This window comes from Ovis canadensis, chromosome X (assembly GCF_042477335.2).
Source record: "Ovis canadensis isolate MfBH-ARS-UI-01 breed Bighorn chromosome X, ARS-UI_OviCan_v2, whole genome shotgun sequence".
Classification (NCBI taxonomy): Eukaryota; Metazoa; Chordata; class Mammalia; order Artiodactyla; family Bovidae; genus Ovis; species Ovis canadensis.
In genome coordinates, this window is record NC_091727.1 from 75,845,458 (window position 1) to 75,869,363 (window position 23,906).

Genomic DNA, 23,906 nt, shown 5'->3' on the forward strand with positions numbered 1-23,906 from the left:
CTCAAGTGAAAATCACCATTATAGGAGCTGTTTATTCCAACACTCCGTGATCCTAATATAAAGATCCATTATTTGACTTAGGAGAACCCAGGAGATATTTCCTTGCTTTTAATAAGTGGTATGACTCCTTGTATTGAGTGTAGTAACTATAATAGCCTTCAACATTTCCATTTATGTTCTTGTTGCTGGAAATCTCAGAGCTAAATTCGATGAAAAACTGCCAAAAATTTCCATTCTTCTTTATGTTTTCAGTCTCTTAAGTTTAATCTTAAACTTTCATTATAATATATGATGTCATTATTGCAAATCATTTCAAACTTTCTATGAAATATGAAAGTAGATAAGGATATAAATTATGTGAGTGAATGAAAGTTGCTCAGTCATGTCTGACTCTTGGCAACCCCACAGACTGTAGCTCACCAGGGTCCTTTGCCCATGGAATTCTCCAGGCAAGAATAGTGGAGTGAGTTGCCATTTCCTTCTCCAGGGAATCTTCCTGAGCCATGATGGAACCCAGGTCTCCAGCATTGTAGGCCAATTTTTACCAAAATGTGTATACACCTTCCCAAAATGAACTGCTTTTTAACTGTGGTGTTGGAGAAGACTCTTGAGTGTCCCTTGGACTGCAAGGACACCAAACCAGTCAATCCTAAAGGAAATCAGTCCTGAATATTCATTGGAAGAACTGATAATGAAGCTCTAATACTTTGGCCACCTGATGCGAAGAACTGACTCATTGAAAAAGACCCTGATGCTGGGAAAGATTGTAGACAGGAAAAGAAGGGGAGAATAGAGCATGAGATGGTTGGATGGCATCACTGACTCGATGGACATGAGTTTGAGCAACCTCTGGTAGTTGGTGATGGACAGGAAAACCTGGCATGCTGCAGTACATGGGAGAGCAAAGAGTCAGACATGACTGAGTGATGGTGAATGGAACTGAATCAGAGGGCTAAGACCCAGGTCCACACAACAGTGCACAGACACAAACCTCTTCCACCAAGAAGCCTGTACAAGCCACTGTACCAGCCTCATTCACCAGGGACAGACACCAGAAGCAAGGAAACCATGATCTTATGACTTGCAGAACTGAGTCCACAAATACACGTCAGAAACTACCTTGTCCCTGTCCCTCAGGTGACAAGAGAGGAGTATACTGCTAAGACACATAGGACATCCCCTACAAAATGCTACTTCTCCAAGGCTGAGAAATGTAACTAAACTGCCGTATATATAAAAATGCAAAAAGAAATTTGATTGAGATAACAAAGAAATATGTTCCAGACAAAGGAACAAGATAAAACCCCTGAAGAAAAACTAAGTGAAGTGGAACTAAGAAATCTACTTGATAGAGTTCTGAGTAATAATCATGAGGATGATCTAAGAATTCAGGAAAAGAATGGATGCATAGTGAGATGTTACAAAAAGTTTTTAACTGAGAGTTAGGAAATATAAAGAACAACCAAAGAGACTTGAAGAATACAATAACTAAAATGAAAAATACACTAGCGGGATTCAATAGCAGAATAAATGATGCAGAAGAAGGAATCCGTCAGCTGGAAGACACAGCAGTGGAAATCACTGCCATAGAACAGAATAAAGAAAAAAAAAAAAAAGAAATGAGGACAGTTTAAAAGATATCTGGGACAATGTCAAATGCACAAAAATTCACATTATAGGGGTCACAGAAGAAGAAAAAAGAGAAGACAGGCTTGAGGGAAATATTTGAAAATACATTAGCTGAAAACTTCTCTATCAGAAAAGGAAACAAGCACCTAAGTTCAATAAGTGCAGAGTCTCATATAAGACTAACTCAAGGAGAGACACACTGAGGTGAATAGTAATCAAAATTGATAAAAATTAAAGACAAAGAAAAATGATAAAAAGCAATAAGGGAAAACCAGCAAATAACATACAAGGAAATTGCCATAAGATTATCTGTTATTTTTCAGCAGAAACACTGCAGTCCAGAAGGAAGTGGCAAACTATGCTGAAACCAATGAGAGGGAAAATCTTCAACAAGAGTATTTTACTCAGAAAGAGTCTCATTCAGATTTGATAGAGAAATAAAAAGCTTTACATACAGGTAGACAAAAATTAAAATAATTCGACATCACCAAACCAGATTGACAACAAAAGCCAAAGTGACTACTCTAAGTAGAAAAGGAGAGGCCACAACTAGTGACAACAACAAAAGTTAAGGGTAGAAAATCTCACCAGTAAAGGCAAATATACAGTAAAGGTAGGAAATAACTAACACAAAAATATGATATCAAAACCAGTAATCCTGAGAGGAGAGAACAAGTGCAGGATATTTGAAATGCATTTGAAATTGAGATGAGCAACTTAAAGCAATTATGTGTACAAATAGACTGATATATGGAAACCCGCAAGGTGACAGCAAACAGAAATCTGTAAGAGATATACACAGAAAGAAAAAAAGAGCACATGCAACCCTCCCAGCACAGCTGAAAGAACAAATAACCCCTGTGAAAAAGAGTGCAGGCAGTGAACTGAAACAACTGCACATAAACCCCCTAATGCAGAGGGTGAGCAAAGGGAGCCCAAACAAGTCCACACTAGTCCCGCGACACAGAGACCACACCGGGAGCTGAAACAAGAGTACACAAGCCTTGCAACGCAGAGGGTGGACCTCAGGAACTGAGAGTCAAGTGTACACAGCCCTGCGACACAGAGGATGAGTTTAGGAGGCTGAGGGAAGCCCACACAAGTCACTGCGAAGCAGAAGGATCCACACAAGCACCTACCTAGCAAGTTTTGGCCAGCAGCACTGGGCAGAACAGGGAAACAAAAGCACTGGCAATGATCCCAGGGACGAGTAGGGAACTGGCAGCCCTGCAATTACGCTGAGAGAGCCACTTTGAAGCAGCTGTGGAAATAGGTGCGCCTGACACCGCGAAAGCTAGAATGACTGCTGAAAGGCATACTGAACCCATAGACACTCCAAAAGCTACTATTGGACTCTGCACTGCCTTTCAGAGAGATGAGATCCAGCTTCATCAACCAGAACACAGGCACAAACTCCGCCAACCAGGAAAACATCACAGGACTCTAATCCAACCCCATCCACAGAGGCAGACTCCACAACCAAGAACTACGACCTTAAAAGCCTTTTCTTTTTTTTTTTTATTTTTCCTTTTCTTTTCCTCTTATGAATCACACTGTTAATTCCCCCAACATATCTCCACCTTCACACTAGCGTTTAGTTGTGTTGTGGGGTTTTCCTTTTTGTTTTTTTTCTGTTATTAAAAAAAAAAAAAGATTATTTTTTAAGTCACACTGCTTATTGCCCAACATATTTCCACCATCATATTCGCATTTTGCAGTTCTGTGGAGTTTTCCTATTTGTTTTTCTCGTTAAAAAAATCATTTTTTGGGTGGTCCTAAGATGGTGGAATAGGAGGGGGAGACCACTTTCTCCCCACAAATTCATCAAAAGAACATTTGAACGCTGAGTAAGTTCCACAAAACAACTTCTGAATTTTGGCAGGGGACATCAGGCACCCAGAAAAGCAGCCCGTTTTCTTCAAGAGGAGATAGGAAAAAATATAAAAGATTAAAAAAAGAGAGACAAAAAAGGTAGGGATGGAGATCCATCCCAGGAAGGGAGTCTTAAAAAAGAGAGAAGTTTCCAAACACCACGAAACACTCTCAATGGCGAGGCTGTGGAAAGCCTTGAAACCTCAGAGGGCAACATAACTGGGAGGAAAAATAAATAATTAAAACCCACAGATTATGTGCCCAACGGTAACTCCCAGTGGAGAAGCAGCGCAGATACCTGCATCCACCAGTAGCAAGTGGGGGCTGGGTAGGGAGGTGTGGGCTGCATTGCTTAGAGTAAAGACCAGGCCTGAATGCCCTGAAGGCAATCTGAGGGAACCAATTTGAGATAGCAACCCAGACTGTGAGACAGCTATCCTATGAAAAGCCCTAACCTAAGACACCACCAGGCCCACTCACAGAACAAAGGACTGAGCAGAGCTAGCCAGCTGGGGACTGGCTCATCCCCTGTTGGAAACAGGCAGGCAAAGGCAGCCAGAGCTGGAAGGGGGCAATCAGGGCCCCAGGGAGGGGTCATCTACCAAACTGCAAGCAGGCTTCATTGCTAACCAAGACTTCTTGGGATTGTGAACAGTCGACATCCACTGGGAAGGTTGCAGCCAGAGATAAACTCTCCAGAAGAGGCACATGGCAAACCTGAGAAGGTGTGCCAATTGTACACCCAGAAAATTGAGCAGCAGGGACTGGGGAGGCGATAAGTCACAGCGACCAGGCTCGCCAAGCACCTGGTCACCTAAGCTGCTCGGACCTGGGAAGGGCACAAAACACAGGCCAAATCAAGTCTGCACATTTGTGGAGTACCTGAAAACCTGAACCTGAGTGGCTTAGACCTAGGAAGTGTACACAACCCAGGGCCGGCCTCAGGCAGTTCCCAGAAGAGCAAATTAGAGCCTAAGCAGTGAAGACAGGTAAAGCACACACACCATGACTGGGGGCAAACCTGGTGTGGCCGAGACACTGAAAACACACATCAGTGTTATCTGTTTGCAGTGTTCCTCTCTCCTAACAGCACAACTGAACAAAGGACATTTAAAAAATGTCCACCACTGCCCTCTTGTGTCAGAGCAAAAATTAGACACTGAAGAGACCAGAAAACAGAAGAAGCTAAAACAAACAGAGGGAACCAACTTGGAAGTGACAGGTGCAATAGATTAAAACCATGCAGTTAGCACTAACTACATAGGAAGAGGCCTACAGATCTTGAGAAGTATAAGCCAGATCAAGGAAATATCTGAAAATTAACTGACCCCACACTGTCCACAACAACACCAGAGAAAGTCCTAGAAATATTTTTACTATTATTATTTTTATTATTTTTTTTATTTTAAGTCCTCTATTACTTCTTTAATTTTCATTTTTATAACCTACTATTACATTGCAAAAAAAATCTATGTCTGACGCAGGATGCAGCATGCTTGGGGCTGGTGCATGGGGATGACCCAGAGAGATGTTATGGGGAGGGAGGTGGGAGGGGGGTTCATGTTTGGGAACGCATGTAAGAATTAAAGATTTTAAAATTTAAAAAATAAAAAACTAAAAAAAAATCACATTTTTAAAGCAAACTGAATATATATAATATATTTCATAATTTTGTGACTTTGTTTTCTTTTTTCTTTAATATTGTATTTTTGAGAATCCAACTTCTATTCTAGAGTTTTAATATGTGTTTTTGGTATTTGTTATCAATTTTGTACCTTTAACAACCCAATCTTCTGTACTCATTTTTACTCAGGAGTAAAATTACTGGCTTGACTACTCTCTCCCCCTTCGGACTCTCCTTTTTCTCCACCAGGTCGCCTCTATCCCCTCCCTCACTCTTCTCTTCTCTACTCAACTCTGTGAATCTCTTTGTGTGTTCTGGACTGTGGAGAACACTTAGGGAACTGATTGCTGGCTGCAACTGTCTCTCTCCTTTTGTTTCTCCCCTTTATCCTCCTGGCCACCTCTATCTCCTTCCTCCATCTTCTCTTCCCTGTATAACTCAGTGAACATCTCTGAGTGGTCCAGACTGTGGAGAGCACATAAAGAAGTCATTACTGACTAGCTTCTCCTCTCCTCCTTTGATTACCCCTCTTCTCCTCCTTGTCACCTCTATCTCCCTCCTCCCTCTTCTCTTTTCCATGTAACTCTGTGAACCCCTCTGGGTGTCCCTCACTGTGGAGACACTTTTCATCTTTAACCTAGATGTTTTATTACTAGTGCTTTATAGATGGAGAAGTCTTGAGGCTACTGTAAGAATAAGACTGAAAACCAGACACAAGAGGCTTAAGTCCAAATCCTGAGAACACCAGAGAACTCCTAACTCCAGAGAACATTAATCGAGAGGAAATCATCAAATGCCTCCACATCTACACTGAAACCAAGCACTACCCAAGGGCCAACAAGTTCCAGAGCAAGACATACCATGCTAATTCTCCAGGAACATAGTCCTGAATTTCAATATACAGGCTGCCCAAAGTCATACCAAACACACTGACATCTCATAACCCATTACTGGACACTTTATTGCACTCCAGAGAGAAGAAATCCAGTTCCACCCACCAGAACACCAATACAAGCTTCCCTAACCAGGAAACCTTGACAAGCCACCTGTCCAACCCCACCCACAGCGAGGAAACTCCACAATAAAGAACTCTACAAACTGCCAGAATACAGAAAGGCCACCCCAAACACAGCAATCTAACCAAAATGAAAAGGCAGAGAAATACCCAGCAGGTAAAGGAACAGGATAAATGCCCACCAAACCAAACAAAAGAGGAAGAGATGGGGAATCTACCTGATAAACAATTCTGAATTATGATAGTGAAAATGATCCAAAATATTGAAAACAAAATGGAGTTACAGATAAATAGCCTGGATACAAGGATGGAGAAGATGCAAGAAAGGTTTAACAAGGACTTAAAAAAATTAAAAAAAAGAGTCAATATATAATGAATAATGCAATAAATGAGATCAAAAACACTCTAGAGGGAACCAACAGTAGAATAACGGAGGCAGAAGATGGGGTAAGTGAGGTAGAAGATAGAATGGTAGAAATAATGAAACAGAGAGAAAAAAGAAAAATTAATTAAAAGAAATGAGGACAACCTCAGAGACATCTCATACAATGTTAAATGCCCCAACATTTGAATCATATGAATCCCAGAAGAAGAATAAAAAAGAAAGACCATGAGAAGATACTTGAAGAGATAATAGTTGAAAACTTTCCTAAAATGTGGAAGGAAATAGCCACCAAAGTCCAAGATACCCAGAGAGTCCCAAACAGGATAAACCCAAGGCAAAACATCCAAAGGCACATATTAATCAAATTAACAAAGACCAAACACAAAGAACAAATATTAAAAGCAGCAAGGGAAAAACAACAAATAACATGCAAGGGGACTCCCAACTGCTGATTTTTCAATAGAAACTCTTCAGGCCAGAAGGGAATGGCAAGACATACTTAAAGTAATGAAAGAAAATAACCTACAGCCCAGATTACTGTACGCAGCAAGGATCTCATTCAAATATGAAGGAGAAATCAAAAGCTTTACAGAGAAGCAAAAGCTGAGAGAATTCAGCACCCCCAAACCAGCTCTCTAACAAATGCTAAAGGATCTTCTCTAAACAGGATACGCAGAAAGGGTCTATAAACTCAAACACAAAACATCAAATTAAATGCCAACAGGGTCATACTTGTCAATAATTACCTTAAATGGGTTGAATGCCCCAACTGAAAGACAAAGCCTGGCTGAATGGATACAAAAACGAGACCTGTATATATGCTGTCTACAAGAGACCCACCCTCAAAACAAGAAACACATACAGACTGAAAGTGACGGGGAGAAAAAAGATATTCCATGCAAATAAAACCAAAGGAAAGCAGAAGTAGCAATACTTACATCAGTTAAAACAAAGGCGGTGAAAAGAGACAAAGATCCGTCCAAGAAGACATAACAATTATAAATATATATGCACCCAACATAGGAGTACCACAATATGTAAGACAAATGCTAACAAGTATGAAAGAAAAATTAACAATAACAATAATAGAGGGAGACTTTAATACCCTACTTACGTTTATGATAGATCAACTAAACAGAAAATTAACAAGGAAACACAAACTTTAAATGATATAATAGACCAGTTAGACCTAATTGATATCTATAGGACATTTCACCCCAAAACAACAAAGTTCACCTTTTTCTCAAGTGCTCACGGAACCTTCTCCAGGATAGATCACATCTTGGGCCATAAGTCTAGCCTTGGTAAATTCCAAAAAATTGAAATCATTCCAAACATCATTTCTGACCACAGTGCAGTAAGATTAAATCTCAATTACAGGAGAAAAACTATTAAAAATTCCAACATATGGAGGCTGAACAACACGCTGCTGAATAACCAACGAATCACAGAAGAAATCAAAAAGGAAATCAAAATATGCAGAGAAATGAATGAAAATGAAAACACAACAACCCAAAACCTGTGGGACACTGTAAAAGCAGTGTTAAGTGGAAGGTTCATAACAATATAGATAAATAAAGCTGAAAACCTCTTGGCCAGACTGATCAAGAAAGAAAGGGAGAAAATAAAATCAATAAATTAGAAATGAAAATGGAGAGATCACAACAGATAACACAGAAATACAAAGGATCATAAGACACTACTATCAGCAACTATCTGCAAATAAAATGGACAACTTGGAAGAAATGGACAAATTCTTAAAATAGTACAACTTTCCAAAACTGAACCAGGGAGAAACAGAAAATCTTAACAGATGCATCACAAGCATGGAAATTGAAATTGTAATCAGAAATCTTCCAGCAAACCAAAGACCAGGACCAGACAGCTTCAGAGCTGAATTCTACCAAAATTTTAGAGAAGAGCTAACACCGAACCTACTCAAACACTTCCAGAAAATTACAGAGGAAGGCAAACTTCCAAATGCATTCTATGAGCCCACCATCACCCTGATACCAAGCCTGACAAAGATGCTATAAACAAAGAAAACTACAGGCCAATATCAATGATGAACATAGGTGCAAAAATCCTTAACAAAATTCTAGCAATCAGAATCCAACAACACATTAAAAAGATCATACATTATGACCAAGTGGGCTTTATCCCAGGGATGCAAGTGTTCTTCAATATCTGCAAATCAATCAATGTAATACACCACATTAAATAATTGAAAGATAAAAACCATATTATCTCAATAGATGCAGATAAACCTTTGACAAAATTCAACATCCATTTATGTTAAGAAACCCTCCAGAAAGCAGCAATAAAAGGAACATACCTCAACATAATAAAAGCTATATATGACAAACCCACAGCAAACATTATCCTCAATGGTGAAAAATTGAAAGCATTTCCCCTAAAGTCAGGAACAAGACAAGGGTGCCCCTTCATAGCACTAATATTCAACATAGTTTTGGAAGTTTTGGCCATATCAATCAGAGCAGGAAAAGTAATAAACGCATCCAAATTGGAAAAGAAGAAGTAAAACTCTCAATGTTTGCAGATGACAAGATCCTTTACATAGAAAACCCTAAAGATACCACCAGAAAATTACTAGAGCTAATCAATGAATATAGTAAAGTTGCAAGATACAAAATGAACACACAAGAATCCTTTGCATTCCTATACACTGACAATGAGAAAACAAAAAGAGAAATTAAGGAAACAAATCCATTCACCATTTCAATGAAAAGAATAAAATACTTAGGAATATATCTACCTAAAGAAACAAAAGACCTATATATAGAAAACTATAAAACACTGGTGAAAGTAATCAAAGAGAACACTAACAGATGGAGAAATACACCGTGTTCATGGATCAGAAGAATCAATATAGTGAAAATGAATGTACTACCCAAAGCAATCTATAGATTCAATGCAATCCCTATCAAGCTACAAATGGTATTTTTCACAAGCCAAAACAAAAAATTTCACAATTTGTATGGAAATGCAAAAAACCTCGAATAGCCAAAGCAATCTTGAGAAAGAGGAATGGTACTGGAAGAATCAACCTGCCTGACCTCAGGCTCTACTACAAAGCCACAGTCATCAAGACAGAATGGTACTGGCACCAAGACAGAAATATAGAACAATGGAACAAAATAGAAAGCCCAGAAATAAATCCACGCACCTATGGACACCTTATCTTTGACAAAGGAGGCAAGAATATATAATGGAGAAAAGACAATCTTTTCAAAAAGTGGTGCTGGGAAAACTGGTCAACCACTTGCAAAAGAAAGAAACTAGAACACTTTATATCACCATACACAAAAATAAACTCAAAATGGATTAAAGTCTAAAGGTAAGACCAGAAACTATAAAACTCCTAGAGGAGAACATAGGCAAAATACTTTGTGACATAAATCACAGCAGGATCCTCTATGATCCACCTCCCAGAGTATTGAAAATAAAAGCAGAAATAAGCAAATGGGACCTAATTAAACTTGAAAGCCTTTGCACAACAAAGAAAACTATAAGCAAGGTGAAAAGACAGCTTTCAGAATGGGAGAAAATAATAGCAAATGAAGCAACTGACAAAGAATTAATCTAAAAAATATACAAGCAACTCTTGCAGCTCAATTCCAGAAAAATGTACGACCCAATCAAAAAATAGGCCAAAGAACTAAACAGACATTTCTTCAAAGAAAACATACAGATAGCTACCAAACACATGAAATGATATTCATCATCACTCATAATTAGAGAAATGCAAATCAAAACCACAATGAGGTACCATTTCACACCAATCAGAATGGCTGCAATCCAAAAGTGTACAAGCAATAAATGCTTTAGAGGGTGTAGAGAAAAGGGAACCCTCTTACACTGTTGGTGGGAATGAAGACTGGAATAGCCACTAATGAGAACAGTGTGGAGATTCTTTAAAACACTGGAAATAGAACTGCTCCATGTCCCAGAAATCCCACTGCTTGGCATACACATCAAGAAAAGCAGAACTGAAAGAGACAGGTGTACACCAATGTTCATCACAGCAGTTTATAATAACCAGGACATGGGAGCAACCTAGATGTTCATCAGCAGACGAATGGATAAGAAAGCTGTGATACATATATACAATGGAGTATTAGCCATTAAAAAGAATATATTTGAATAAGTTCTAAGGAGGTGGATGAAACTGGAGCCTATTATACAGAGTGAAGTAAGCCAGAAAGAAAAACACCAATAGAGTATAATAATGCATATATATGGAATTTAGAAAGATGGCAATGATAACCCTGTATGTGAGACAACAAAGGAGACACAGATGTATACAACAGTCTTTTGGACTCTGGGAGAGGGCAAGGGTGGGATGTTTTGGGAGAATGGCATTGAAACATGTATATTATCACCTGTTAAATGAATCACCAGTCCAAGTTCCATGCATGATACAGGATGCTTGGGGCTGGTGCATTGGGATGACCCAGAGGTATGGCATGTGGAGGGATGTGGGAGGGGGGTCAGGATGTGGAACACATGTACACCCCTGGCTCATTCATATCAAAGTATGGCAAAAGAACACAATATTGTAATGTAACTAGCTTCCAATTAAAATAAATTTATTTATATGATAAAATTCATTTTAAGATATTTTTCTTATAAATCACACCGTTCGGGCAGGAATCCCTCAGAAGAAATAGAGTAGCCATCATGGTCAACAAAAGAGTCCAAAATGCAGTACTTGGATGCAATCTCAAAAATGACAGAATGATCTCTGTTCGTTTCCAAGGCAAACCATTCATTATCACAGTAATCCAAGTCTATGCCTCAACCAGTAATGCTAAATAAGCTGAAGTTGAACAGTTCTATGAATATCTACAAGACCTTTTAGAACTAACACCCAAAAAAGATGTCCTTTTCATTATAGGGGACTGAAATGCAAAAGTAGGAAGTCAAGAAACACCTGGCGTAACAGGCAAATTTGGCCTTGGAATGTGGAATGAAGCAGGGCAAAGACTAATAGAGTTTTGCCAATAAAATGCACTGGTCATAGCAAACACCCACTTCCAACAACACAAGAGGAGATTCTACACATGGACATCACCAGATGGTCAACACCGAAATCAGATTGATTATATTCTTTGCAGCCAAAGATGGAGAAGCTCTATAAAGTCAACAAAAACAAGACCAGGAGCTGACTGTGGCTCTGATCATGAACTCCTTATTACGAAATTCAGACTGAAATTGAAGAAAGTAGGGAAAACCACTAGACCATTCAGGTATGACCTAAATCAAATTCCTTATGATTATGCAGTGGAAGTGAGAAATAGATTTAAGGGCCTAGATCTGATGGATAGAGTGCCTGATGAACTATGGAATGAAGTTCCTGACATTGTGCAGGAGACAGGGATTAAGACAATTTCCATGGAAAAGAAATGCAGAAAAGCAAAATGGCTGTCCGAGGAGGCCTTACAAGTAGCTGTGAAAAGAAGAGAAGTGAAAAGCAAAGGAGAAAAGGAAAGATATAAGCATCTGAATGCAGAGTTCCAAAGAATACCAAGGAGAGATAAGAAAGCTTTCCTCAGAGATCAGTGCAAAGAAATCGAGGAAAAGAACAGAATGGGAAAGACTAGAGATCTCTTCAAGAAAATTAGAGATACCAAGGGAATATTTCATGCAAAGACGGACTCGATAAAGGATAGAAATGGTCTGGACCTAACAGAAGCAGAAGATAATAAGAAGAAGTGGCAAGAATACACAGAAGAACTGTACAAAAAGATCTTCACGACCCAGATAATCATGATGGTGTGATCACTCATCCAGAGCCAGATATCCTGGAATGTGAAGTCAAGTGGGCCTTAGAAAGCATCACTATGAGCAAAGCTAGTGGCAGTGATGGAATTCCAGTTGAGCTGTTTTAAATCCTGAAAGATCATTCTGTGAAAGTACTGCACTCAATATGCCAGCAAATTTGGAAAACTCAGCAGTGGCCACAGGACTGGGAAAGGTCAGATTTCATTCCAATCCCAAAGAAAGGCAATGCCAAACAATGCTCAAACTACTGCAGGATTGCACTCATCTTAGATGCTTGTAAAGTAATGCTCAAAATTCTCCAAGCCAGGCTTCAGCAATACATGAACTGTGAACTTCCAGATGTTCAAGCTGGTTTTAGAAAAGGCAGAGGAACCAGAGATCAAATTGCAAACATCTGCTGGATCATGGAAAAAGCAAGAGAGTTCCAGAAAAAACATCTACTTCTGCTATATTGACTATGCACTGTGTGGATCCCAATAAACTGTGGAAAATTCTGAGAGAGATGGGAATACCAGACCGCCTGACCTGCCTCTTGAGAAATCTGTATGCAGGTCAGGAAGCAACAGTTAGAACTGGACGTGGAACAACAGACTGGTTCCAAATAGGAAAAGGAGTACGTCAAGGCTGTATATTGTCACCCTGCTTATTTAACTTATATGCAGAGAACATCATGAGAAATGCTGGACTGGAAGAAAAAAAAGCTGGAATCAAGATTGCTGGGAGAAATATCAATAGCCTCAGATATGCAGATGACACCACCCTTATGGCAGAAAGTGAAGAGGAACTAAAAAGCCTCTTGATGAAAGTTAAAGAGGAGAGTGAAAAAGTTGGCTTGAAGCTAACATTCAGAAAACAAAGATCATGGCATCCGGTCCCATCACTTCATGGGAAATAGGTGGGGAAGCAGTGGAAACAGTGTCAGGCTTTATTTTGGGGGGCTCCAAAATCACTTCAGATGGTGAATGCAGCCATGAAATTAAAAGACGTTTACTCCTTGGAAGAAAAGTTATGCTTGGGAACGCCTGTAAGGATTAAAGATTTTAAAATTAAAAAAATAAAAAACTAAAGAAAAAAAAAAAGAAAAGTTATGAACAACCTAGATAGCTTATTCAAAAGCAGAGACTACTTTGCCAACTAAGGTCTGTCTATTCAAAGCTATAATTTTTCCTTTGGTCATGTATGGATGTGAGAGCTGGTCTGTGAGAAAGGCTGAGCACTGAAGAATTGATGCTTTTGAACTGTGGTGTTGGAGAAGACTCTTGAGAATCCCTTGGACTACAAGGAGTTCCAACCAGTCCATTCTGAAGAAGATCAGCCCTGGGATTTCTTTGGAAGGAATGATGCTAAAGGTGAAACTCCAGTCCTTTGGCCACCTCATGTGAAGAGTTGACTCATTGGAAAAGATGCTGGGAGGGATTGGGGGCAGGAGGAGAAGGGGACTACCGAGGTTGAGATGCCTGGATGGCATCACTGACTCAATAGACGTGAGTCTGAGTGAACTCTGGGAGTTGTTGATGGACAGGGAGGCCTGGCATGCTGTGATTCACGGGGTCGCAGAGTTGGACACGACTGAGTGACTGAACTGAACTGATTCCCCCTACATATTTCCACGTCCATATTTTCCTTGTTTGGGTCTGTGGAGTTTTCCTCTTTGTGTTTCTTGACAAAAAAAGAAAAAAAAAAGAAAAAATTCATTTTCGGTTTTTTTTCTTTTATTCTCCTCATATTTTTTTTTTCTTTTTTCTTGATGAGTTTTTTTGGATTTCTTTTTGCATATTTTCAAGTGCTTTTCCTACTGTTCTTTACTGGCTGTAGCTATTCCTGAATATATGTAAATCTTTTTCACACACACCTATTCATCATTCCTTTTCAATTTTTTCTTTTATCTCTCTTTTTTAAAATTTTTATTCTTTAATCCACCATTCCCTTTTCTCTTTTCCCTCCCTTCTCTTCTTTCTTTTCTCTCTTTTTCTGTTCTCCATTTTTTCATCACTCTTTTTTCTTTCACCAAGTTAGTTAAAATTTTGAACTCTCTAAGCTTTATTATCCAGTTGGCCTTCTGCTCATGCTAACATTTCCAGATTGAGCATTAACTAGCTCTGCTTTAAATTGGTTTCCCTTGTTTACCAAGTTAATCTCATATGCTACTTTCTTTAAAACACTTTGGTTATAACTGTATGTATGAAAGGGTCTGTGTGTATGTCCCAGTATTTCTGTTATTCCTACTTGATCTCCACCCAATAGAACACAGGCACAAGTCACCCCAACAAGAAATCAACACAAACCATCCAAACAAATATTTCCCTCCAATGGCAAAAATCAAAAGAAAGAAGTAATACTACCCTAAAGCCTGGGGAAAGGAGACCTTAACTTGAGCAAGTTAGGAAAAAATTAAAAAAAAAAAGATAATGGAAAGACAGAGAAATACAACACAAATGAAAGAGAAAGGTAGAAATTCACAAGATCAAATAAACAAAGAAGAAATAAGTAATCTCCCTGAAAGAGAATTCACAATAATGTTAGTAAAGATGCTCCACATACTTGAAACTAGAATGGAGAAAATGCAAGAAGCATTTGACACAGTTAATACAATCATCAAGGACATAGTAGAAATAGCACATGAATAGCACAATTGCTGAAATTAAAAGTACTCTAGAAGGGACCAATAGCAGAACCACTGAGGCAGACGAATGGATAAGTGAGCTGGAGGACAGAATGGTGGAAATAACTGCTGGAATGAAAAGAATTGAGAAAAATGTCAGAGATTTTGGGGAACATATTGAACACACCAAATATTAAAGTTATAAGGGTCCCAGAAGAAGAAGATAAAAAGAAAGGCACTGAGAAAAATATTGAAGAAATCATAGTTTTAAATTTCCCCATCATGGGAAAGGAAATAGTCAATCAAGTCCAAGAAGTGGAGAGAATTGCCTACACATTAAACCCAAGGAGAAACACATCGAGACACATATTAAGGAAGCTAACAGATTAAGCACTATATATATAATATAGCACTATATATATAATATATATAATATATATATTAAAAGCAGCAAGGGAAAAGCAAAAAGTAACACACAAAGGAAAACCCATACGATTAATAGCAGACTTTTCAGCAGAAACTCTGCAGGCCAGAAGGGAATGGCAGGATATATTTAAAGTACTGAAAGAGAAAAACCTACAACAATGATTATTATACCTGGCAAAGATCTCATTCACAATTGATGGAGAAATCAAAAGCTTTGCAGATAAGCAGAAATTAAGAGAATTCAGTACCACCAGTCCAGCCTTGCAACAAATACTAAAGGGACTTACATAGCCAGTAAACACATGAGAAAGGAAAGACCTACAAAAACAAACCCAAAACAAGAAAATGCCAATAGGAACATATGTATCAATAATTACATTAAATGTCAATGGGTTAAATGCACTAACAAAAAGATACTCACTGACTGAATGGATACAAAAACAAGACACACATATATATATATATATGTTGCCTACAGGAGTCCCACTTCAGACCTAGAGACACATACAGACTGAAAGTAAAATAATGGAAATGATGAAAATTAAATGATGGAATTCCATGTGAATAGAAACCAAAAGCAAACTGGAGTGGCAATCCTTATTTCAGACAAAATAAACTTTAAAATAAAGTATATCATAAGAGACAAACAAGGAAACTACATAATGATCAAGGGATCCATCCAAGAATAAGACATAACAATTGTAAATGTCTATGCACCCGAGTGTCTCAGTACATAAGGCAAACACTAACAGACATGGGAGGAGGGATCAAAAGTGGCACAATAATAGTAGGGGCTTTAACACCTCATTGTCATCAATAGACAGATTGTCAGAACAGAGAATCAATAAGGAAACACAAACCTTAAATGAAACATTAGACCATATGGACCTAATTGATATCTTCAGGACTTTCCATCCAAATGCAGAAGAATACATCTTATTCTCAAGTACGCATGAAACATTCTCCAGGATAGACCATGCCTTGGGGCACAAATCAAGCTTCAGTAAATTTAAGAAAATTGAAATTGTATCAAGTATCTTCTCTGACCACAGTTAAAAAAAAAAAACAGTGAAAAGCACAAACACATGGAAATTAAGCAATACATTACTAAATAACAAAGAGTTTACTGAAGAAATAAAAAGGGAAATCAAAAGATTCCTAGTAACAGATGACAATGAAAACACGATGACCCAAAACCTATGTGACTCAGCAGAGGTGGTTCTAGGAGGGAGTTTGTAGTGATTAAACCATACCTCAAGAAGCAAGAGAAGCATTGAATAGACAGCCTAACTCTGTATCTAGAGAGGCTGGAGAAAGAAGAAGAAGAACAACAACAACAACAAAATAGTCAGCAGAAGGAAGAAGATCATAAGGATTAGAGCAGAAATAAATGAAAGGGAAATGAAGGAAACAATAGCAGGGATTGATGGAACTAGAGGCTGGCTCTTTGAGAAGATTAATAGAATTGACAGACAACTGGCCAGACTCAACAAGAAAAAAAAAAGTAGAAATTCAAATCAATAGAATTGGAAATGAAAAAGGAGAGGTTACAAGAGACAACACAGAGATACTAAGAATCATAGGAGAATATAATTAGCAACTATATGCTAACAAAATGGACAACCTAGAGGAAATGGACAAATACTTAGAAAAGATCAGTCTCCCCAGACTGAATGAGGAAGAAGTAGAAACTATGAACAACCCAATCACAAACACTGAAATTGAACAGTGATAAAAAAAAAAAAATCTCCCCAAAACAAAAGCCCAGGGATAGATGTCTTCAGAGGGGAATTCTATCAAAAATTTAGAAAAGAGCTAAGGTTTATTTTTATGAAACTCTTCCAAAATATTGCAGAAGAAGAAACACTTCCAAACTCATTCTACGAGGCCAAAATCACCCTGATACCAAAACCAGGAAAAGATAATATGAAAAAAGAAAATTACAGGCCAATATCACTGATGAACAAAGATACCAAAATCCTCAACAAAATTCTAGTAAACAGAATCCAACAACAAATTAAAATGCTCATACAAAATGATAAAATTCTAGCAAACAGAATCCAGCAACACATTAAAATGCTCATGCAGCATAAAGTTCTGTTTATTCCAAGGATGCAAAGATTTGTCAATATATGCAAATCAATCAACGTGATACACTATGTCAACAAACTGAAATATAAAAAGCATATGGTCATCTCAATAGATGCAGATAAAGTCTTCGACAAAATCTGGCATCCACTTATGATAAGAGCGCTTCAAAAAATGGGCATATTAGGTACCAACCTCAACATAATAGAGGCCATATATGAAAAGCCCACAGCAAACATTATTCTCAATGGTGAAAAACTAATAGCTTTCTCTCTAAGATCAGGAGCAAGACAAGGATGTTCACTCTCACCACTATTATTCAACATAGTTTTGGAAGTCCTAGCTACAGTTATTAGAGAAGAAAAAGAAATAAAAGGAATCCAGATGGGAAAAGAAGTAAAACTCACTATTTGCAGATGACATGAAACTATACATAGAAAACCCCAAAGAAACTATCAGAAAGTTTCTAGAGCCAATCAGCGAATTCAGCAAAGTCACAGGATACAAGGTCAATACACAAAAATCACTTGCACTCCTATATACTAACAATGAAAAATCAGAAAGGGAAATTAAAAAATCAATCCCTTTCACAATTGCAACAAAAAATAATAAAACATCTAAGAATAAACCTACCTAAGGAAACAAAAGACCTGTATATGGAAAACTATAAGACACTGATGAAAGAAATCAAAGATGACATAAACAGATGGAGAGATATTTCATTTTCCTAGTTGGGAAAAATCAAAATTGTGAAAATGACTATACTACCAAAAGCAATCTACAGATTCAGTGCAATCCCTATCAAATTACCAGTGACATTTTTCACAGAACTAGAATAAAAAATTTCACAATTTACATGGAAACACAAAGACCCTGAATAGCCAAAGCAGTCTTGAGAAAGAAGAATGGAGCTGGAGGAATCCACCTTCCTGACTTCAGACTATGCTACAAAGCTACAGTCATCAAGATAGCATGGTAATGGCACAAAAACAGAGATATAAACCAATGGAACAAGATAGAGAACCCAGAGATAAACCCCCGTACCTATGGGTACCTTATTTTGACAAAGGAGGCAAGAATATACAATCGGGCAAAGGCAGCCTCTTCAATAAGTGGTGCCAGGAAAACTGGACAGGTACATGCAAAAGAATGAAATTAGATCACTACTTAACACCATATACAAAGATAAATTCAAAATGGATTAAAGATCTAAATGTAAGACCAGAAACTATAAAACTTTAAAAGGAAAACAGGCAGAACACTCCATGACATAAATCAGAGCAAGATCTTCTGTGACCCACCTCCTTGAGTAATGGAAATAAAAACAAAAATTAAAAAGTGGGACATAATTAAACTTAAAAGTTTTTGCACAACAAAGGTAGCTACAAACAAGGTGAAAAGAGAACACTCAGAATGGGAGAGAATACTAGCAAGGGAAACAATTGAAAAATTAATTTCCAAAATATATAAGAAGCTTATACAACTCAATACCATAAAAACGAACAACCAAATCAAAAAGTGGGAAAGGGAACTGAAGACACATTTCTTCAAAGAAGACATATAGATGGCTAACAAGCGCATACATGAAAACATTCTCAAACATCACTCATTATTAGAGAAATGCAAATCAAAACTACAATGAGATACCATCTCACACCAGTCAGAATGGTCATCATCAAAAAATCTACAAACAATAAATGCTGGAAAGGGTGTGGAGAATAGGGAACACATGCATTGCTGGTGTGAATGTAAACTGATACAGCCACTCTGGAAGATGGTATGGAGACTCTTTAAAAAGCTGTGAATAAAACCACCATAGGACCCAGCAATCCCACTCCTAGGTATATACCCTGAGGAAGTCAAAACTGAAAAAGATTCATGTACCCCAATGTTTACTGCAGCACTATTTACAACAGCTGCATGGAAGCAACCTATTTACAACAATTTACAACTATTTACAACAGCTGCATGGAAGCAACCTAGATGTCCATCAATAGATGAATGGATAAAGAAGCCATGGTGCATATTTACAATGGAATACTATTCAGCCATAAAAAGGAACACATTTGAATCTGTTCCAATGAGGTGGATGAAACTAGAGACCATTATTCGGAGTGAAGTAAGTCAGAAAGAGAAATATAAATATTATATACTGACACATATATATGGAATCTGAAGAGATGGCACTGATGAATTTATTTTCAGGGCAGTAATGGAGAAATAGACATAAAGAACAGATATATGGACAAGGTGGGAGGAGAGGAGGGAAAAGGGGAGATGTATGGAGAGAGTAACATAGAAATTTACAATACCATGTGTAAAACAGATAGCCAATCGGAATTCTGTAAGACTCGGGGAACTCAAACAGGAGCTCTGTGACGGTGGGGTGGGAAGGGAGATGGGAGGGAAGTCTGGGAGGGAGGGGACATGAGTATACTTATGGCTGATTCTTATTGATGTATGAAAGAAAACGATAAAATTCTGTAAAGCAGTTATCCTTCAGTTAAAACATTAAAAAAAAAAAGAAAATGAGCCTACACACAACACTAAAGATAGACATCAAATGACAAGAGAAAGGAACGAAAGAGGAAAGTAAGAAAAAAAGAACTAGAAAAGTAAATCTAAAACAATTAGTAATAATATGCATATTAATAACTACTTTCAATATGAACAGATTACATGCTGTAATAAAAAAAAGAAAGAAAGAAAATGAATCAACCAAAGGAAAGAGATTTGCTGAGTGAATACAAAAACAAGACCCATATATATTTTGTCTACGAAGGACACACCTCAGATCTAGAGAAAAATATAGACTGAGGGTGAAGGGATGGAAAAATTGTATTCCATGCAAACGGAAATCAAAAGAAAGCTGAGGTATCAATATTATTATCAGACAAAAAAAAACTTTAAAGACTGTTGTAAGAGACAAGGAAGGACACTACAGAATGACCAAAGAATCAATACAATAGATACATATGGCAATTATAAATACATGTTTATTCAGCACAGCAGCACCTCAATGTATACGGGAAATGTTAACAGACAGAAGAAATTGACAGTAACACAATAATACTGGTTTTATTATTATGCTGAGTAATACTTAGTTTTATAAATTTAAACTCTACTTATTTCTATGGATAGATCATCCAGACAGAATCACAATAGGGAAACACAATACTTAAATTAAATCTTAAACTAGATGGACTTCAGTTCAGTTCAGTTCAGTTACTCAGTCGTGTCCGACTCTTTGTGACCCCATGAATCGCAGCACTCCAGGCCTCCCTATCCATCACTAATTCCTGGAGATGGACTTAACTGATACTTAAAGAACATTCTATACAAGAGTAACAGAATATTTATTTTTCTCAATTTCATATGGAACATTTTCCAAGATAGATCACATTCTGTGCCAAAAAACAAGTCTGAGAAATTTTTAAAACACTGAAATAATAGCAAGAGACTTTTCTGACCACAACGCTATTAGATTAGAAATCCACTACAAGAACTGCACAAATCACAGGCACATTGGGGTTAAATAATGTACTTCTAAGCAATCAATGGATCACTGAAGAAATCAAAGGCGAAATTAAAAAGAAATACCTAGAAACAAATTAAAACAAAAACACAGTGATGAAAAAGTTATGAAACGAAGCAAAATCTATTCTAAGAGGGAAGTTTATAGCAATACAAGTTTATCTTTCTTATCTAAAGAAATAATAAAAATTTCAAATAAACAACTTAACTTTACACCTAAAGCAACTAGAGAAAGAAGCACAAGCAAAACCCAAACTTAATAGAAGGAAAGTAATCATAGATATCTCAGTGGAAATAAATGTATTAGGAACTAAAAGAAAATTTTAAAAGATAAATGAAACTAAAAGCATGACCTTTAAAAAGGTAAATAAAATTGATAAACCTTTATCCAGATTCATCAAGAAAAAAACGAAAGGCTCAAATCATAAAAATTAGAAGTTAAAAATTAAAAGTTTTGATAGACACCACAGAAACACAAGGGAATGTAGACTATTTCAAGAAACAATATGCCAGTAAAAAAAAAATAGACAAACTATCATTAGAAAAAATGAATGAATTCTTAGGTAAGAACAATCTTCTAAGACTAAACCAGGAAGAAATAGAAAACATAAACAGATAAATCAAAAGTACTGAAGACAATGGAGTATTACTCAGCCGTTAAAAATAATACATTTGAATCAGTTCTGATGAGATGGATGAAACTGGAGCCGATTATACAGAGTGAAGTAAGCCAGAAAGAAAAACACCAGTACAGTATACTAACACATATATATGGAATTTAGAAAGATGGCAATGATGACCCTGTATGCAAGACAGCCAAAAAGACACAGATGTGTATAGCAGACTTTTGGACTCAGAGGGAGAGGGAGAGGGTGGGATGATTTGGGAGAATGGCATTGAAACATGTATACTATCATGTAAGAATCGAATCACCAGTCTATGTCTGATGCAGGATACAGCATGCTTGGGGCTGGTGCATGGGGATGACCCAGAGGGATGTTATGGGGAGGGATGTGGGAGGGGGGTTCATGTTTGGGAACGCATGTACACCCGTGGGGACTCATGTCAATGTATGGCAAAACCAATACAGTATTGTAAAGTAAAATAAAGTAAAAATAAAAATTTAATAAAAAAAATAATAAATCTCCCAATAAACAAAAGTTCAGGATCAGATGGCTTCACAGGGGAATTCTACCAAACACTTGAGAAGAGTTAACACCTATCCCTTTCAAACTCTTCAAGAATGTGCAAAGGAAGAAACACTTTCAAACTCATTCTATGAGGCCACCATCATCCTGATAGAAAGACCAGACAAAGAATCCCCCAAAATAATATTTCAGGCCAAAGTCACTGAAGAACATAGACTCTGGAATTCTCAACAAAATACTAGCAAGTTAAATTAATTTTTAAAGGTAAATTTATTTATTTTAATTGGAGGTTAATTACTTTACAATATTCAACTATATGTAGAAAGCATTAGACACCATGATCAAGTAGGATTTATCCTGGGGATAAAATAATTTTTCAATATTTTCAAGTTAAACAGCATGATCAATGAATGAAGGAATAAATACAATATAATCATCTCAATCAGATGCATACAAAGTTTTATTAAAATTCAACATCACTTATGATAAAAAATATCTCTCCAGAAAGTGGTCATGAAAGGAACTTATCTCAACATAATAAAAATCATATATGACAAAAACATAGCCAACATCATACTCAATAGTGACTATCATTTCTTGCAAGATCAGGAAAAAGACAAAAAATGTCTACTCCCTCCATCTTTATTCAACATAGTTTTGGAAGTCCTAGACAACAGCAATCCTAAAACAGAGAAGAAGAAAAAAATAAAAAGGGCCAAACTGGAATAGAATAAAGTTGTTTGTGTGCAGATGACATGATACTACACATGAAGTGAAGTGGCTCAGTCCTCTCTGACTCTTAGTGACCCCATGGACTAGCCTACCACACTCCTCCATCCATGGAATTTTCCAGGCAAGAGTACTGGAATGGGTTGCAATTGCCTTCTCCGGAGGATCTTCCTGACTCAGGGATCGAGCCCACTTCTCCCACATTGTAGACAGATGCTTTATCTTCTGAGCCACCAGGGAAGTCCCTATACTACACATAGCAAAGTCTAAAGAAGCTACCAGAAAACTTCTAGAGCTCATCGATTAATTTGGCAGTTACAGGGAGCTAAATTGATAAACAAAAATCTCCTGCATTTCCACACACTAACAACAAATGATGAGAAAGAGAAATTGGGGAAATAATTTCATTTACTTTAGTTTAAAAAATAATAAAATGCATATGAATAAGCCTTCCTAAAGATGCAAAAGACATGTACTAAAAACAACAACAACAACAACCATAGGCTGATGAGAAAATGGAAGGTGACATGTCATAGGTACAAACATAATGTGTTCTTAAATTAGAAAAGTCAATAATACCAACGTGAATATAATACCAAAAGCAATCAACAGATTCAGTTTGATCCCTATCAAGTTATCATATCAGTCAGTTCAATTAAGCCACACAGTCATTTCCAAATCTTGACTCTATGGATTGCAAAATGCCAGGCTTCCCTGTCTATCACCAACTCCCAGAGCTTGCTCAAACTCATGTCCATTAAGTGGGTGATGCCATCCAACCATCTCATCCTCTGTTGTCCCCTTCTCCTCCTGCCTTCCATCTTTCTGAGAATCATGGTCTTTTCCAAACAGTCAGCTCTTTGCATCAAGTGGCCAAAGTATTGGAGCTTCAGCTTTAGCATCAGTCATTCCAATGAATATTCAGGACTGCTTTCCTTTAGGATTGGCTTGATGTTCCTGTAGTCCAAGGGACTCTGAAGAGTCTTCTCCTAACAACACAGTTCAAAAGCATCAATTATTTGGTGCTCAGCTTTCTTTATGGTCCAATT